This window comes from Geotrypetes seraphini, chromosome 5, assembly GCF_902459505.1.
Source record: "Geotrypetes seraphini chromosome 5, aGeoSer1.1, whole genome shotgun sequence".
Taxonomy (NCBI): domain Eukaryota; kingdom Metazoa; phylum Chordata; class Amphibia; order Gymnophiona; family Dermophiidae; genus Geotrypetes; species Geotrypetes seraphini.
Window position 1 is genome coordinate 160268432 of NC_047088.1, and position 13696 is coordinate 160282127.

The following is a 13696-nucleotide window of genomic DNA, read 5'->3' on the forward strand; positions in this document are numbered from 1 at the left end:
CTTTCCAAAAATATGAGGACTAGGGGGCACACGATGAAGTTACTAAGTAGTAAATTTAAAACAAACCAGAGAAATATTTCTTCACTCAACAGGTAATTAAACTCTGGAATTCATTGCCGGAGAATGTGGTGAAAGCATTTAGCTTAGCAGGGTTTTTAAAAGGTTTGAATAATTTCCTAAAACAGAAGTCCATAAGCCATTAGTAAGATGGACTTCAGGAAATCCACTGCTTAGTCTGAGGATAAGCAGCATACAAATCTGTTTTACTCCTTGGGATCTTGCCAGGTGCTTGTGACAGGATGCTGGGATTGATGCGACTTGTGGTCTGTCCCAATATGACAATTCTTATGTTCTTATAGTGTGGTAAAATGTTGCTATTACTGTATATTAAATGCAAAAATTAATGATCATTAACTTCAGTGACTCTTAAATAATGGGTATGTTTCCAGCAGTTTCTCACTACAGTAATGCAGAGAAATGTCATCAGTGCATGGTATAATATGATGCAGAAAACTATATATATATATATATATATATATATATATTAAGGCACCGTGCGGTGTAGTCAGCTACATCTTTCAAGTTGACACCACATGTTACAACATGAAGTAGTGAGCTATACCAATTGCACGGTATAATGTGCAGCAATTAGCTATGTCCCTTTCAGTGGAGACATTATGGAGATTTGAGACAGCTATGGAAATCATCTTAGGATTTCTCATATCGTATAATATGAACCATTAGGCAAAAATACCAGTAGTTTATATTGTGCCCTGATTAATGTTAGGAGCATTTGTAATAAGAGACCAGTAGTTTTAGACCTTTTACATTCTTACCATTTTAATGATAACAGATGCCGGATGACGATTGGCATACCTTCAGCAAGCTTGTCCCTCAGATTTTGTATTTTATTATTGTAATCGCTTGAATAAACATGGCGGAGGCAAATCAGTTTTTATTCATTTCCATGGAAATAAAGAAACATGTATCTAATAACATTGAAATCTTTGAGATCTGTGAATTTTTTGTCCTTTTTCTTACGTTCCATCGACTAATAATGAAACAATTGGAGAATTGAGTAGCCTTATATTAGATTTTGGTTTATTGCCAGGCACTCTAATTCAAGGGGATGTTGACCTCCACTTAGATAATCCTGTCACAGTGTAGGAACAATTGTTGTTTTGATGCTTTGGTTGATTTTTGGTTTTGACCTTCAGTGACGGAGACCAGCACATTCGCTAGTCACTATGTAGATATAGATATAGTGTCAGTTTGAGCACAGATTGATCTTTGTATATCTGTTGTTCCGATGCTATAGACAGATCATTTCTTGATGTGATATAATGCTATGACATATCTTGAACTGACATGGATAGCTTTATCCTTACAGTATAGACTCAACCTTGAATCTTTGGACAGAGATTTATTTGTTGATACTTAACCTACTGGCATGGTGTGCCCTTAGGCTTCTACTATCTCACAGAGGGTTATTAAGTGTTTTTCTGCCATGGAGGAGTCATTGGTTTTACTTAAGCTACAGTCCTCAAATAGATGCAGATCAGTGAATAAAAAACCTTGGTTTAGCTCAGAATTACTTAAGAGGAGGCAACAGTTAAGGTGTGCTGAAAGTTCATAGAGGAGATTTTCTTTGGCCATTTCACCAGAAAGCACAGTTACTTACCGTAACAGGTGTTATCCAGGGACAGCAGGCAGATATTCTTTACGCATGGGTGACGTCACCCCCGGTACGGACCTTTTTACTAGAAAGTTCTAGTTGGCCGCACCGCACGTGCGCGAGTGCCTTCCCGCCCGACGGAGGAGTGCGTGGTCCCCAGTTAGTATAAGCCAGCTAAGAAGCCAACCCGGGGAGGTGGGTGGGACGTAAGAATATCTGCCTGCTGTCCCTGGATAACACCTGTTACGGTAAGTAACTGTGCTTTATCCCAGGACAAGCAGGCAGCATATTCTTTACGCATGGGTGACCTCCAAGCTAACAAAGAGGGAGGAGGGATGGTTGGCCATTAGGAAAATAAATTCTGAAGTACAGATTGGCCGAAGTGCCCATCCCGTCTGGAGAAAGCATCCAGACAGTAGTGAGTAGTGAATGTGTGAACTGAGGACCAGGTGGCCGCCTTGCAGATTTCCTCTATGGGTGTGGAACGGAGGAAAGCGACAGAAGCGGCCATAGCTCTCACCCTGTGGGCCGTGACAGCACCGTCCAGTGACAGACCAGCCCGAGCATAACAGAACGCGATGCAAGCTGCAAGCCAGTTGGATAGCGTCCGTTTAGAGACCGGTCGACCCAAACGATTCGGGTCGAAGGTCAGGAAGAGCTGAGGGGACAAGCGGTGAGCCCTTGTACGATCAAGATAGTAAGCCAGGGCACGCTTGCAATCAAGACTGTGCAATGCCTGTTCCCCGGGATGTGAATGAGGTTTCGGGAAGAAAACAGGCAACACAATGGACTGGTTGAGGTGAAAAGCTGAGACCACCTTGGGGAGGAACTTTGGATGGGTGCGCAGAACCACCTTGTCATGATGAAAAATAGTGAACGGTGGATCGGCAACTAGTGCATGAAGCTCACTAACCCTCCTGGCAGAGGTGATGGCAATGAGGAAAAGCACCTTCCATGTCAGAAATTTGAGTGAAGTTGTGGCAAGTGGCTCAAAAGGAGGTTTCATGAGGGCAGACAAAACCACATTCAGGTCCCAGACGACCGGAGGAGGCTTCAGAGGTGGTTTGATGTTGAAGAGGCCCCTCATGAATCGGGAAACCAGAGGGTGAGCCGTGAGAGGTTTTCCGAGGACAGGCTCATGAAATGCCGTGATGGCACTGAGATGGACTCTGATTGAGGTAGACTTGAGGCCTGCGTTGGACAGGGAGAGCAAGTAGTCCAGAACAGTTTCCACCGCTAAAGAGGTGGGATTGTGATGATGACGGAGGCACCAAGAGGAGAACCTGGTCCACTTCTGATGGTAACATTGGAGAGTGGCCGGTTTCCTGGAGGCGTCCAAAATGAGACGGACAGGCTGAGATAGATTTCCTGGAGAGGTCAGCCCGAGAGAAACCAAGCTGTCAGGTGGAGCGAAGACAGATTGGGATGTAGTAGAGACTGATGCTGCTGTGTAAGTAGAGTAGGAAACACAGGTAGAGGAATGGGCTCCCTGGAGCTGAGCTGAAGCAGGAGGGAGAACCAGTGTTGACGAGGCCACCGGGGAGCTATGAGGATCATGGTGGCTCCGTCCCTGCGGAGTTTGGATAAAGTCCGCAACATCAGAGGTAGAGGAGGAAAGGCATAGAGGAACCGATCCGTCCAATCGAGAAGGAATGCATCCGGGGCCAGACGGTGAGGAGAGAAGAGTCTGGAGCAGAACTGGGGCAGCTGATGGTTGTGAGGGGCTGCAAATAGGTCCACTTGCGGAGTGCCCCAGCGAGCAAAAATGGAGAGGAGCGTGGGAGGATCCAAAGTCCACTCGTGAGGTTGCAGGATGCGACTGAGATTGTCGGCCAGGGAGTTCTGTTCGCCCTGGATATAGACAGCCCTGAGGAAGAGACTGCGGGCCGTGGCCCAGGTCCAAATGCGAAGAGCCTCCTGACAAAGGAGGCGAGATCCGGTGCCGCCCTGTTTGTTTATGTAGTACATGGCGACTTGGTTGTCCGTGCACAGGAGCAGAACCTGAGGGCAAAGAAGGTGCTGGAAGGCCTTGAGAGCGTAGAACATGGCTCGTAGTTCTAGGAAATTGATGTGATGTAGACGCTCCTGTGGGGTCCAAAGACCTTGGGTGCGTAGGTCTCCCAGGTGAGCTCCCCATGCATAGGGGGAGGCATCCGTGGTGATGATCATGGAATGCGGGGGCAGATGAAAAAGAAGGCCCCTGGAAAGATTTGAGGAGTTCAACCACCATTGTAGAGATCGCTGAAGAGACGATGTCACAGAGATGGGATGAGAAAGAAGATTCGAGGTCTGTGACCACTGGTTGGCCAGAGTCCATTGAGGTGTCCTGAGGTGGAGTCGTGCCAGGGGAAGCACATGCACCGTCGAGGCCATGTGGCCCAGGAGGACCATCATCTGTCTGGCAGGAATGGAGTAATGAAGGAGCACCTGACGACACAGGCGGAGCAGATTCCGCTGTCGGTCGGAGGGGAGAAACGCCCTCATTAGTGTGGTGTCGAGAACTGCTCCAATGAATTGAAGGCGCTGTGTAGGAAACAGATGCGACTTGGGGTAGTTGATCTCGAACCCCAGAAGATGGAGGAGAGAGATGGTATGATGAGTGGCTTGTAGCACAAGCGGAGACGTAGGTGCTTTCACCAACCAATCGTCCAAGTAGGGAAACACCTGAAGGTTGTGAGACCTGAGGAAGGCCGCCGCCACAATGAGGCATTTGGTGAACACCCTGGGTGATGAAGCGAGGCCAAAAGGTAGCACTTTGTACTGATAATGGCGATGGTGCACCTGGAATCGGAGGTAGCGACGTGAAGTTGGATTGATTGGGATGTGAGTGTAGGCCTCTTTGAGGTCCAGGGAACATAGCCAGTCGTTCTGAGAGAGATGAGGGTAAAGCGTGGCAAGGGAGAGCATTCTGAACTTCTCCTTGACTAGACACTTGTTGAGGTCCCTGAGATCGAGAATGGGACGTAGGTCTCCTGTCTTCTTTGGAACTAGAAAGTAACGGGAGTAGAATCCCCGGCCTCTTTGTTCCGGAGGTACTTCTTCGATGGCATTGAGAAGAAGGAGGGATTGGACCTCCCTCAGAAGGAGGGGGGTTTGAGTTGAAAGAGAAGCAGACTCTACGGGAGGATTGTCTGGTGGAAGAGTCTGGAAGTTGAGAGAGTAGCCGTGGCGGATGATGTTGAGGACCCACTGGTCCGATGTGATGACCTCCCAACGGCTGATGAAGATGTGGAGCCTGCCTCCGATTGGCTGAGGAAGAGGTAATGAGGGTGGAAGACTGGCTAAGCCCTGGAGAGAGGAGTCAAAAGGGCTGAGAAGGTTTGGCAGGAGGAAGAGGCTTGGCAGGTTGATTAGACTGTGCACGAGCCTGGGTGTGTTGGTGTTGGCGGGCCCGCCTAGGTTGCTGCGAAGGTGGGTTGAGCGGCCTAGCGGAGAACCTGCGCTGATAAGAAGTCTGCGGTCGGTAAGGACGAGCAGGAGGAGCCTTCTTCTTTGGTTTAATGAGAGTATCCCATCTGGTCTCATGGGCGGAGAGTTTCTGTGTGGTGGTATCCAGGGACTCTCCGAACAATTCGTCTCCCAGACATGGGGCGTTGGCTAGTCGGTCCTGATGGTTGACGTCCAGATCAGAGACCCTGAGCCAGGCCAGGCGGCGCATAGCCACAGCGATGGCAGATGCACGGGAGGTGAGCTCAAAAGAGTCATAGATAGAGCGCACCATAAATTTTCTGAGTTGAAGCAGGCTGGAGATGTGCTGCTGGAATAGTGGAACCTTGTGCTCCGGCATGTACTTTTGCATGGCGGAGAGTTGCATTACCAGATGTTTCAGGTAGAAAGAAAAATGGAAAGAGTAGTTGTTTGCCCTGTTGGCAAGCATGGCATTCTGGTAGAGCCGCTTGCCAAACTTGTCCATAGTTTTGCCCTCTCTGCCAGGAGGGGTGGAGGCATAAACACTAGAGCCCTGAGTCTTTTTTAAAGTGGACTCTACCAGGAGAGACTCATGGGGCAGCTGGGGTTTATCAAATCCCGGGATTGGAATAACCCTGTAAAGGCTATCCAGTTTACGGGGCGCCCCAGGGACAGTCAGTGGATTCTCCCAATTTTTATAAAAAGTTTCCCGTAGGATGTCATGCACGGGCAACTTCAGGAACTCTTTAGGGGGTTGATCGAAATCTAATGCCTCCAGGAAAGCCTGTGACTTCTTAGAGTCAGATTCCAGAGGCAAAGATAAGGCCCCCGATAACTCCCTGAGAAATTTAGAAAAGGAAGATTGCTCAGGTTTAGATGTGGTATCGGGGGCCGAAGGCTCTTCGTCCGACGACGATGCATCCTCCTCGGTACCGAGGGGGGATTCTTCCCAGAGGTCCGGGTCTCTGACATCGGTGTGCGCGTGTCGAGAGACTGGAGTGGAAGGCTCGGTATGGTGAGTTTTTGACCGAGACTTGCCTGAACGTACCGAGACGGTACCGGGGGATGAAGACCTGTGTCTGTCTCGGTCCCGGGAAGAACGGTGCCGGTCAGGTTCGCGGGAAGACCGGTGTTCCGTTCGGTCCCGAGGAGGATCGGTCGTCGTCAAGGCGACAGCCTCGGCATGGGCCTGGAGATGTGGCGCCGAGAGAATGGGCATGGAGGGGTCCGTAGGTACCGATGGCGTGGATACCGGTTGGACGGTGCGGGGCTCGGGCCAGTCTGGTACCGAAAGTAGCGGTGCCAGGATAGAGGGCAAGAGCTGTTTAATTTGCTGTTGGAGTTGTTCCTGCAACTTATCCTGGAGGATGGCCGCAATGCGGTCATCCAGGGGTGGCACCGGAACCACTTTTTTCTGCTTTGGTTCCATGGGTGCCGCTCTACGCTCCGGCGATGAGGAGGCCGATGACGAGGCACTCACCGATATCGGAGCGGAGCGCTTTTTGGTTCGGCGTGGAGCCGAAAGAGCTGGTGTCGCCACCGAGGTGGGAGGGCGCTCAAGGGTGGAAGGCTTCTTAGCCGGCTTACCTGGCGCCGGTGGCGCCGATGTAGTTTCAGGCGGTGTCGAAGTGGTCGGTGCCGATTTCGACGGTGCCGCAGTTGAAGAAGTCGAGTCCATAGTCGGGCCGGTGCCGAACAGTAGACTTTGCTGGATTTGACGATTCTTCAAAGTGCGTTTTTTAAGAGTGGCACAGCGGGTGCAGGAGTCCGCCCGATGCTCAGGTCCCAAGCACTGTAAACACCAATTGTGTGGGTCAGTGAGGGAGATCGGGCGTGCACACCGCTGGCACTTCTTAAAACCGGGCTGCGGGGGCATGAATGGAAACACGGCCTCCGCAAAATCAAACCCCGAGGCCTGGATCGTGACAACAGGCCCCGCCGGGGCAAGAACGAAAAACGAAGTCAAAGAAAATATATATATATTTTTTTTTTTAAATGAAAGAAAAAAGCACCCGAAGGTGAATAAAAATGAAAAAGAACGCGAGCGGGAAGGCAAAAAGAGGATTTCAACGGAGTCTTCTTCGCTCCGCGGAAACGAAGAAACTGGGGACCACGCACTCCTCCGTCGGGCGGGAAGGCGCACGCGCGGTGCGGCCAACTAGAACTTTCTAGTAAAAAGGTCCGTACCGGGGGCTCCGTCGGTGACGTCACCCATGCGTAAAGAATATGCTGCCTGCTTGTCCTGGGATAAAGGTTTAAGACGATGCTGAATGATTATCATAGTGATAATTACCAGTGAGGAGAAAGCAAATGACTCTTAGAAAAATGCTCAGAGAAGTGAAACTCTGAAGAGGGGGTGAAAACCTCCTCTTGAGGGAAGAGTTTACCATCCAGTCATTGCATAAACTTGTGAAACATCACTCTCTGACCACTGGTAAAACTTATATCAATTGTTGAGTACTACTTGCAAAGTCGACATGAAATGTTCAAAATTCTTATGCAAAAAAACTCTCTCTCATTGGAAAAATGATGCTGTGCACTTATCTGTGATAAACTCTTATAGTTCTGAGGGCTCTTAGGGGTCCCAATGCGGCCCCGTTTCGAGTTCTGCTTCAGGAGACCCAGATACACTGTTCTAAACACTTTTTAAACCCTCTGTGCGATCGTAATGTCTTTCCAAGAGATGATCTGAAATACAACAAATCTTTATCAATACCACTCACAGCGCAGAAGAATGCTCAAACACGCTGCACTGTGGGGAAACTTAACATCTTATTAGCAAAAAAGGAGAAGGAAGGAAGCGCTGAGAAATCACATACCATTCACAAAATTCGGAGATTCCAAACAACGGAGACCGCTATCAGCCTCACCAGATTTATACTGAAAAGAGGAGGGAGGGGGGTGGGGTGACCTCTGTCGAAACGTAATGACATCATAACGTCAAAAGGTTATTATTGCAAACGAACAACTTTCAAACTACTTTACTGACTAGTGTTTATACACAAGTCCCTGTAATTATTCTTAACGGAATGATTATCATAGGCAGGGCTGCCCAAGTCCGGTCCTCGAGATCTACTGGCAGGCCAGGTTTTCTGGATATCCACAATGAATATGCATGAGAGAAATTTGCCTGAACTGCCTTTTTGGTATGCAAATCTCTCTCATGCATGTTCATTGTGGATATCCTGAAAACTTGGCCTGCCAGTAGATCTCGAGGACCGGACTTGGGCAGCCCTGATCATAGGTCAAGAATTAAACAGATTTGAAAAAAATTATATATTACAATGAATATGTACGCAGGGTAATTTCTCTCATGAACTTGAACGGTAGAACTGTTCACTTGTTTGCACCTAATGTTCACCCTTTATTTTCAGAGATTTCAGCTGAAGAATTCAAGTTTCGAGTTTTATTTTAGTTTGATGAATTGCTTATTTAGTTTTACTAAGCGAGGTACAAAATTGATAAAAATATAAACATACATTTAGACATACAATTAAAAATTTAGAATAATGGGTTAGACAAATAGACTTACAGACTGACTAGTACACAAGGTAAGAGGGAACAGAACTACAATTCAGAGGAGAACCATATATGGAAAAAACAATAGGGAGGGAAGAGTGCAATCGAAGAAGGAAACAAATATAAACATAATTTAAAGATTAAAAGCTGAATAACACTTAAAATTTACATAATCTTGTGGAAGCACTTGTGCGATTGTTCTATCCTTTACCTTTCTTAATTTTTCTAAATTGGAAGTGTCCTTTAATGCAGTGATTCCCAACCCTGTCCTGGAGGAACACCAGGCCAATCGGGTTTTCAGGCTAGCCCTAATGAATATGCATGAGAGAGATTTGCATATGATGGAAGTGATAGGCATGCAAATTTGCTTCATGCATATTCATTAGGGCTAGCCTGAAAACCCAATTGGCCTGGTGTTCCTCCAGGACAGGGTTGGGAACCACTGCTTTAATGACACCAAGAGCATTCCAAAGGGTTCTTAAAACAGTTTGCTGTTCCCCTTCACTTTCGACATTGTTCTTCTTGCTCTTATCAAAGTATGTCAGTCCTTATTTGCGCCAATATTTCATGATATTATTAACATCAGTTTATTGACAGGTCAATTTCCTCATCTTTGGAAACATTCAGTGATTAGACTTATGCTCAAGAAAACCAATGTCTCGCAAGGAACTTGCAAACCTAGACCAGTATCTAACATAGTAATTATAGCAAAGATTTTAGAGAAAATAGTAGCTCAATAATACAGTCTATGATAGGATCCTTTGTTCCCTTGCTATGAATGTTTGTTTAGTGACTGATATGGCTCTTTGTTCCTTCAACCTTTTTTCTAGCAGGTTCAGTTGAAACAAACCAAAGTATAAAAATTAAAACGTTAGCTTTGTGAATTGAGTTTGAAGGATTTCTGTAACGAAGTAACATAAGGGCATGCTGTTAATTTTTGTATCATGCTAGATGACAAAAGGATGCAAAACTTGCTCAGTAAATAGTAATACAATGTCTGTAGCCTGATACCGTAAAACCTTGGTTTGCGAGCATAATTTGTTCCGGAAACATGCTTGCAATCCAAAACACTCATATATCAAAGCGAATTTCCCCATAAGAAATAATGGAAACTCAGATGATTCGTTCCACAGCCCAAAAACTTTAATACAAAATACTGTACTGTACAGAACAGTCACTACACTCCTGTAGCATCAGAGAGAGAAGAACCATCAACTCAGTTGTGATGACGTGACGCATGTTTACTATACGTACTTGTATTGCAAGACCTCGCTCGTTTATCAAGTTAAAATTATTTAATAAAACATTGTGCTCGTCTTGCAAAACACTCGCATACCAAGTTACTCGTAATCCAAGGTTTTACTTTATCTCCATTTCTTCTGAAACAATCATCTCACTGTCTGAAATTTACAGATTTAGAAAACTAAAATAATGAAAACCCACTGAGTTAAACAGAGGGCTCATAATATTGGCAAGCCCAGCAAAAAACATTAATAGGTAAAAGTGCAGAGCGGGGGGAGGGGGGTGGGGGTAGGAAGGGGACTTCGGATGATTGGGGAAAGGTTGAAAGTGAGGTAGAGGTAAAGTTAAAAGATGGGATTGGTGGAGAAAATTGTAAAGTTAGAAAGTTGTGGGGAATTGTGAGTGATTGGTGGGAGCGATATGGGTGGAGCTTGGTGGAATTTGGGTGGGAGAATTGTGGGTGTTTGTCTGAGGGAGGTGGGGGTGTGAGGAGGGTAGGTGTTTGAGGGGAGACAGAAAATAATTTAGAAGTGGAGTGGGTAGTGGAGGTATTTTACTAGTTGCCCGCCCTCCCTCCCTGTCATGTTGAGTTTGTATTTGGGAAGGAGCGTGGGAGATTAGTGTGGCTTTGTGGGCAGGGAGTTTGTTGGGTTGGTTTATGGATGGAGCGTGGTTCATATGGGGATGTAAAGTGAGGGTGGGGGGGTCGCAGCTGTGCAGAAATGGGAAGGGGATCCTTCCTGGTGGCCAGATATTATAATGTTGTAGACCAGGGCTGCCCAAGTCCGGTCCTCGAGATCTACTGGCAGGCCAGGTTTTCAGGATATCCACAGTGAATATGCATGAGAGAGATTTGCCTGCACTGCCTTCTTGGTATGCAGATCTCTCTCATGCATATTCATTGAGGATATCCTGAAAATCTGGCCTGCCAGTAGATCTCGAGGACCGAACTTGGGCAGCCCTGTTGTAGACTGTGTGTCGCATCGCCACAGACAGATGTGAGGCCGGGAGACACTGCAGGTCTTGCAAATGGGTTTATTGGAATTGAATTTAAGATGTGGGGAGTTGGGGGCAGAGCAGCTAGGTCATGACCGACTAGCTTTTGGGAAAGGAAACTGGAAGGCCGCCAAGGAAGAGAGGGATAAAAGTTGATGTACATTGTTATTTGTTTAAATGAATTAATAAAGCTGCGGCTAAATTTTCTGCCAACAAGTGTTAGTAGTTTTTATTTAAAGTGTTTAGTTGAGTTATTTGTTTGCATGGTGCGAGTCCAAATGTTATGGGACATTTATATCTGCAGTATCTGGCATTTTTGGAGTTCATGCCCAATCTCTTTTTCTAATCATAGTAACTTTTGTTTTTCCCCAAAGGATAATTAGTCAATATCATCATTTAAAAATGTCACTCTGGGCCAGATTCAGTAAGTGGTTCCCAGAGAATAGGGTTAAATGGTTAGTATTCTGAATGGTGAAGGGTGGATAGTGGGGTTCCTCAGAGGTCAGCATCTGTGCTGAGACCACTGCATAACATATTTATAAATGATATAGAGATGGGAATAACTAGTAAGGTAATTACATTTGCCAAAGACACAAAGTTATTCAAATTTGTTAAATCACAAGAGGACTTTGAAAAATTGCAAGAGGACCTTACAAGACTGGGCATCCAAATGACAAATGACATTTAATGTGAGTAAGAACAAAGTGATACATGTTGGAAAGATGAACCCAAACTGTAGCTATGTAATGCAAGATTCCACATGAGGAGTCACCACCCAGGAAAAAAGATCTAGGTGTAATCGTTGATATGTTGAAATCTTCTGCTCAATGTGCAGTAACAGCTAAGAAAACAAGTAGAATGTTAGGAATTGGGAATGGAAGACCTAACTGAGAATATTATAATACCTTTGTATTGCTTCATGATTCGAACACACCTCAACTACTGTGTGCATTTCTGCATGTATAGGTCATAGGCTATCAGAGCCTGAAGTTCCCCCTTCCTGGCTAAGTTAACAGCTGTTAGAGAACTTCCAAGTGACTTATTTGATCAAAGGAAAATCCATGGCTCAATTTGTGTTTTTTTTCCACAGACAACTTTGAGGTTTCCTTGATACAGGACGTTTCCATAATTGAGGTTTTACTTGAAGAAACCCTTGAATTGAGCATGAAATGATGGGATTTATTTTATTTTATTTGACTCAAACCTGTTTCAGCTGTAGGTCTAGGTGAGTTATGTTCAGGTAGAGTAGATACAGTATTTCCCTGTTCCTGGGGGACTCATAATCTTACTATTTTTTTAAGATGAGGTAATGGAGGTTTAAGTTATTTACCCAAGGTCACAAGGAGCCACAGTGGGATTGAACCAGAATTTCCTGGTTCTCAGCCCTCTGTTCTAACCAATAGATGTCTACTCCACTCCCCCCCCCCCCCCCCCGGCCAAACAGTTTCTTTCCAGTGTTATTAAATTTCAGCATTTTTCTTCAGTGTTAATAGCCAGTCTTCAATCTGTGACTCTTGGGTTAGAAGAGAGCCACTTCCTAGATGATATAAATGTTGGAAAATGGTACTATGTGAACATGTAATGCGATAAGCAATCACACTTTTAGCCTTTCTGCTTCTTATCACTCCTGTGCAATGTAGATTTTGCGCAGAATTCCCCAGGCATGCAAAAATACCTGTGCTGTGCACAGAATTACTCCCTCTCTGGGCCAGAATTGCGAATTGCTACTGGCAGCATCTTTGGGAGCCTGTGCGGGCTATACAAGCTTCTCTCGACCACGTTCCTGCCCTTGATGATGTCACTTCCTTTTTCTTCAGGCAGGACAATGGTAGAGGAAAGCCCACAGAGCCAGCAACAAGTTGCCTCAGCTGAGGTACTACTGGATTGGGGACAATGGGGAGAGAGTCAGAAGTGTTGGCTGGGAGGGGGGAGGATAGACAGAGATGAGAGAGATGCTGGCTCAAGAAGGCTAGGGATGAATGGAGAGAGATGCTGGCTTGGGAGGCAGGGTGAGAGAAGGTGATAAATGTTGGCTCAGGGGGATAGGGAGAGATAGTGTGAGATGCTGGCTGGGGTTCTTGGGGGGTGAGAGAGAGAGATTCTGGCTTGAGAGGGGATGGGGAGAGTAAGGAGAGGCTGGCTCAGATCTCTTCTCTAAATTTCTGTGCCACTTTGTGTGCAGGATCTTCCCCCCTCCCTTAGATGGGGACTGAGCATAGAGACTGACGCAATGCTCGGCACGAAGAGGAACAGACAGGGCCAGATTAATCAGTAGGCCCAATAGGCACGTGCCTAGGTCCCAAAACTGTGAGGGGGGGCCCGCTGAAGGAGGACGACTCACCTTGCCATTTTTTTAAACAGCAACGGCCCTCTCCCAGCATCAACAGCAAAAGCCCCCCCCCCCCCCTCACGGCAACTGCAATGCGGCTGGATCTGTTACAGGAAGGTCCAGCGATGACTGCTTCTGCCGGTACATCCCCCTCCATCGTCACTTACTTGCTGCGGAAGAAGTGACGTCGGAGGGGGATGGACTGGCAGAAGCAGTCATCGTGGGACCTTCCAGTAACAGATTCGGCCGCGTTGCTGTTGCTGCAGGGAGGGGGGGGGGGCCGTTGCCATTGCTGCGGAGGGGCCCGTTGTTGCGGAGGACTCATTGCTATGGAGGGGCCCGTTGCTGTGGGGGGGGGGCCCATTGCCATTGCTGCGAGGGGGGCTGTTGCCGTGGGGGTTGGGGGTAGCCGTTGCCGTCAGCTGTTCTAATGCTGCTTTCGGGCAAAGAAGCTCATCGGCCAGAGTCGGCAGCTGCAATATTTGGAGGGGGAGAGCAAAAGGAGCATGGAAGGGTGGTGGAGGGAG

The 13696-nt window shown here is 46.9% G+C and overlaps 1 protein-coding gene across 7 annotated transcripts in view; it reads left to right on the plus strand.

Moving 5' to 3' along the window:
* ADARB1 (adenosine deaminase RNA specific B1) overlaps window positions 1-13696 on the plus strand; it is a 489575-nt gene that overhangs the window by 258873 nt on the left and 217006 nt on the right. Inside the window, exon 1 of one of the 7 annotated variants that reach the window (XM_033944610.1) lies at window positions 12046-12065. The exons of the other annotated variants lie outside the window; for them this stretch is intronic. The gene's annotated coding sequence lies outside the window, so the exon portion shown is untranslated. Of the gene's footprint in view, window positions 1-12045; window positions 12066-13696 lie in introns of those variants that run through there. 7 annotated transcript variants of the gene reach the window in all.